The sequence below is a fragment of the Arvicanthis niloticus genome, chromosome 8 (assembly GCF_011762505.2).
Source record: "Arvicanthis niloticus isolate mArvNil1 chromosome 8, mArvNil1.pat.X, whole genome shotgun sequence".
NCBI classification, from domain to species: domain Eukaryota; kingdom Metazoa; phylum Chordata; class Mammalia; order Rodentia; family Muridae; genus Arvicanthis; species Arvicanthis niloticus.
In genome coordinates this window covers 39,480,193-39,486,192 of record NC_047665.1, presented here as the reverse complement: position 1 = coordinate 39,486,192, position 6,000 = coordinate 39,480,193, and positions in this window count along the sequence as shown.

Sequence of the window (6,000 nt, the reverse complement as noted above, 5' to 3'; positions counted from 1 at the left end):
ACATTTTCATTGTATGATAGAAACATATGAAGTGACAAAATGAACAACAACCAACCTTCTATGTCTAGAGTCCCCATGTTCATGTATGAGTCAGAATAGAGGCCTGCTTCTGATACTGAAAGAGATCTGTTCTTTCTCAAGTCCTTCTTTCTATGGAGGACATGATAAATCATATCCAACACTCTACACTCTACTTTTTGGGCATGTCTTAAAAACACACTAGAGCACACAAGATATCTTTGCAACATCTGGACACAATCTAAGTCATAATAGGTCATACAATACTTTTCTTCTTTCTTTGTTAAATAAATAGTATCTGCAAGGCAGATGGACCTCCATTGTCCAGCTCAAATTCTGTCCTAAGCCACTGTATCCTTCTAACCCAAAGGTACTCCCAATACCCAATGCATGATACATGCTTGGGCTATACATAACTAAGGCCTTTTATTGCCTTCATCCTTGCTTTGGAATGGAATATTGTATTCTGGGTTGACAGAGTAGGACCACACATTTTCAAGGGTAAATACACATACAAAATTAAAAATTTTAATTTACCCTGAAGCAAAAGGGCAGTGTTAATCTCTATTTATTCTTTTAAAACTTTTTCTTCATATACTGTGTGTAATTTTTTCTCTTATTCCTTCAAGAGTTTTGTAAAGTTTTGGTTTCATCAGAACAACAACCCTCTGTTCTATTATTGAACCATGAATCAATCCTAGGGAAGATCCTAGTCTTTATAAGATATGTATACAATTTGTCACTTATGGTGAGAAAAAATACACACTTTATTTTCTCCCACTTGACTTTCTCAAACATATTTAGCACAGAGAGATTGACTGCAGAGAGAAAACAGGGTTTTCTATTTTCTATTTTAAAACAGTGTAGGGGGACATTCATTTGGACTTGAAGATTCACAATACAGCGGTTTCTGGTCTTCATTGTCAGACTGCAAAGTCTCTTTTAGGATGAGTCCCTTTAGGAGCACCAGAACATCAAGAAATGCTGTTATAACATTCTTGAGTGTCTGTTGTGAGGATCAGGATTCCCCAGATTAAACTCTGCTTTGCACAGTGCCATAATATACTATCTGGAATAGGTTTTGTCTTGATTGAACCCCCACAGGAGGCAGAGAATTCTCCCCTTTATACCATTTTGTCTTGTACTGAAGAGGTCAGCTCAGGAACTTTGAAAAGGTCATAGAAAACTTGCCCCTCCAGAAGGAAGAAGCTAATTAACATTCCTCAGGCCCTGGTGGGTGTGGGGAGAACTGATATTCGGGTGGGGACACATTCTGAAGGGCAGGATTGTTGGACACCTACAGACAAGGGAAGTCCTTGCCACCTCATTCCCTAAAGACCAATCAGTTTAAAAAGTCACATTGTTCTACCAATCACATTTTGCCTAATGGATGCTGCCCTGAAAATTGTATACAAAGCTCACTGAATGAGCTGCAAGTGGTCGCCACTTCACCTTTGGTGTAGGATGACCCCAATGCATTGGAACAATAAATGTCTCTTGCTTTTTGCATCGATTCCTGGCTCTTCATGGTTCACTCAGGGGGTCTTCTGTAAGCTAAGGCTCACCAGAGTCTTACAGTACTTGATGCTAGAGTCCATGCTTTCTTATTAGAAATCTAAAAGTGAGTATTTTTGAATTCCACTCTCATCACCTACTCTTTACTGTAAAACACCAGTGCCTTTCCCTACCAGATACTTCTCCTTTTAGTAAGAGAGTGTCATGTCTTATTTCAGAATTTTGTAGATACCAAATGACTAAAAACAGAATATGACTAAAAACAGAATGAACACAACAGACCTTTTAATAGGTAAATAAATAGCTGGATTCTTCCTGAGGCCTGGCTATCACAAGAGGGTTCCACTCATGATGTCAGGCCAGGGTATTCTGTAGGCCATCATAGCAATTTTTCTTCAAAAAGATTAATAGCAGAGATTGGAGAGAGTGCTCAGTGGTTAAGAGTAACAGTTGGACTTCCAGAGGACCTGGGCTGGTTCTCTGCACCCATAAGGTGACTCACATGTATTTCTAACTTCAGTTTCAGGGTATCTGATGCTCTCTTCTGGTTCCTTCAAGCACTATATGCATGTGGTGGTGCACATATATACACTTGGGCATATACACATAAAAAATAAATAAACAAATGAATTCTTTTTTTATAAAAGAAGATGAAGGGTCATTCTGTGTTGAGGAAATAGCTGTACAAGACCTACTATGAAAAGAGCAAACTAGGGTCATTTTGTCATTCTTCTGAGGCTCCTTCAGGACTTTAAGATCACTTAGGTCTACTTTGCAAGGCACTGAGCATAGCCATTGTGGATGCTACCACCTTATCTCTGGCCTTCTTTTATAAACAGCCCGTCTCAGCTAATGCTCCTCCTAGAAATGTTCTTGGACTGCACGGTTTCCAGCTTTTCCAGGCATGAAGTTGAGTTATAAAGTTTGATGGAGCAAGCTGAGCAGTGTTGAGAGCAACTTGTTCTAAGCCCATGGTCTCATAGGGTCTTCCTTCCTGGGGCAAGACAGTGACCTAGTGAATAACCTTGTGTCAGCCAGCTGGAATGGTGACAGGAAAGAAAGGGAATCTGGAAACTTAAAGCAGATCAGGACAATTCCAGTCAATAAAAATACCTCTGGCTGGGCATGGCAGTACATGCCTGTAGTTCCAGCAACTCTAGAGGCTGAGGCAGGAGGATCACTTAAGCCTGGGAATGACAGACTAGCCTAGGCAATAGACTTTTAAAGTTGATAGAAAAAACAAAAACAAAAACAAAAAAAAAACAAAACAACAACAACAACAACAACAACAACAAAAAACAGCACACACCACACACCCACAAACACCAGAATAGCTAGCAGGAAGTATTCTTTTGTTAAAGGTAAAAACAACTGGCATTCTTTCGGGGGAATCAAAGAGACCTTCCTGATCATATTTAGCTTACTGAAGTGAGACCCAGCCTCTTTGCTGAGGGTGTATTCTCTCATCTAAGAAATGTGTCTTGCTTCACTTTTTTCCCTGAGCTATCATTCCAGTTGTGTCGGGAAGGAATGTAATCATTTGTGGGGTGTAAATATTTCTTCCTAATTTGTTAACTTTGCTTATATTGGTTTTTCTACTTACAAATTGTAAAAACACAAACTTGACAGAAAAATTGAATAAAATGAAAGCTACAGTAAAAAAAAAATTAAAAAATGTATTGTGTGGAGAGCTTTTGGAGCTGCTTCTAGAAATTTGGCAAGCACTTGTCTTTGGGCTCAAAGCTGTAGGCTCAGATAAGACTATTTACATTTGGGCTAATACAAAGATCAAGGTAAACTCAGCCTAGGAATGTGTGGCATTTCTTTTATCTTGGTCACCCTGATAAACCCCTAGAAACAGTGACCAGGGAGTTTTGTTTATTACTACCTTGTTTGATTACTTTGTCTTTGATCTAAGAACTGACCCTATTCTCTGCAAGTACCTAGAATGGTATAAAAGCTGACTGGGAAAAAAGAAACTGCTTCAGCCTCAGCACTGGCTGAAATCATGTTATATTGTTGTCTAATTGTCTTTTTTTCTTTTCAATCTTCACTCTCTCCCTTGAGACTCTGGTGACTGACTGAGCTGGCTTGGTCATATGACACCTCAATGTTGGAGCTCCAGTATGGCTGATACAGTGAAGGACATCATGTGAAGAAGAGCTTGCACAAAGAAAAATAAATTGAAAAGGAAAATGAAGATGATTTGGGTCAGCGGTAAATAAACCTTATAAAAAGAGACAAGAGAATGGTAGAATGCTTTTTGTGTATGTATTTAGAGTCATGCTATATTTCTCATAGATTCTTTTAGTCTTTGGATCCTGATTATAAATAGTTTAGATCCTGGACATGAGAGAGAGAGAGAGAGAGAGAGAGAGAGAGAGAGAGAGAGAGAGAGAGAGTTTCAGAAAAGCAGTTTTTTTCCCCATCCAGGACACTTTGGCAAAAGACAAGGAAAATGAATATAAGATGTTTCAGAGCTCTCCTAGGGACAGGCAGAGGTCTGGGAGACATCGTGATTCCTCTCTGGCTTCTACTGGAGGAATGCTTAAATCTGTTTCTGGGTCCCTTAGGTAGGATATCTGTGTTTCTTTGGTGACACATTTAGTTCTCTTTCCTCTCTGTCTATTGTTTGTCCTTGGTGTACCAATCTGTCCATGTCTGTCAGTTTATTGGTTGTGTTTTTATTTAGTTGCTTGATATGTTGCTCTGTGTTTCATTTTCAAAAGAAAAAATAGTTAAAACTTTACCTGCTAATCATTCACCCCTTGATTTAGTTTTAACTCATTTCCAAAAACAAAAACAAAAACAAAAAAAGAAAACCAAAAAATAAAAACAATAACAAAAATAACAAAAATGGTAGCCCCAATTTGCACAGCAAAAACTAGTAAGTTGCCCTGCACCTGTAGCTAGGAGTTTAGCACAACTGAAAAAGCCCTGCCAGGCCTGATTGTTTGCACAAGCTGATCTTAAAGGGGCCAGCAGCTTCTCAGCATCTATGATAAGGGAGCTGATGGTTGTTTCTTCTAGAAAAATCTCTGTGACTGTATTTATTGGGTTCAGCAGGTGACAAGGTGCTCCTCCCTTGAAATTACAGCTAGAAAAAGTAAGAAAAATTTGTCTAGTCTAAATATATAAGATGTGTGTGGCCACTCACTTCATGTTTGTTTCTGACAGGTTTTGAATGTATAAAAAGGTTCTGCATTTCTTGGTTATAAATTATTATAACCAAGTCTTATTGGCTTATGAGTTATTGGGTCTGTTTACAAATTTGTAACATTGCAAACAGAAAGTTGGCTTAAAACTGGTAACTTGGTTGGAATCATTCTAGTCAACAACACAGGACATGGGACCTAGGTAAACAGGTCTCTAAAGATACCCCTAAATTGAGATAATATTTTATGTAATTCATGTCTTAGAAACCAGACTTATAAAAGATAGGATTTAAAATAATGGGGTATTAAAAGCAGTACCATCATGAATTCTTATATAAGAACAGTCAGACAAATTTTGTAACATGAAAGTAATGCACTTGGTATTGATTTTTAGAGAGAATGGATTGTTTATATTGTTAAAAATTGGTTTTGCTTTTCAAAATTGTAGTTATGCTCTAATTTTGCAAAAGAAACTGAAAAGTTATAGTTAAATGGTCAATGTTCCATTAGCTACAGTTTATAATTCAATCACAAGCTTAAAATTTTAATTCACTCATACTTGTAATTAAGAAAAAAATCAGACAAGTGGAGATTACTGCAAGATTTATGAAAGGTTAATGAAACTATGGAACTTATGGAAGCATTACAACCTGGGTTACCTACTCCAACTGCCATTCCAAAAAAATATGTATATCATTATTATAGATTTAAAAGTTGTTTTTATACTCTTTTTTTGCATCTTCATGATTGTAAAAGGTATGCATTTAGCATGTCTGCTTGTAATTTTAAAGAACACATGAAGCAATATTATTGGAAAGTTTTGTCTCAGGGAATGTCAAATAGCTCTACATTATATAAAAAATTTGTTGCTGCTTCAATTCAAGAAGATAGGACTTTTAATCTTTCCGTGTATATTATTCATTATATGGATATTTTATTAGCTGACCCCTCTGAAGGAGTTTTACCACAAGCTTCTGCTTTTATACAATGAGCTTTAACATTTTGGAGAGTAGTTGCTCCAGAAAAGATTCAAAGACAATATCCTTTTCAATACTTGGGTCACTAGTTACATCCTAAACAAATTGTGGCACAGAAAATTCAAATGTGAAAAGATAGTTTACTTACTTTAAATAATTTTCAAAAGCTGTTAGGAAATGTTAATTGGTTAAGACCTCATCTTAAGCTCACCACAGAAGAACTTAAGCCTCTGTTTGATATTCTCCAGGGGGATGCAAATCCTCATTCCCCTCAACAATTAACTGATGAGGGATAAATAGCTTTGCAAAAAGTAGAGGAAGCATTAGTCAACAAC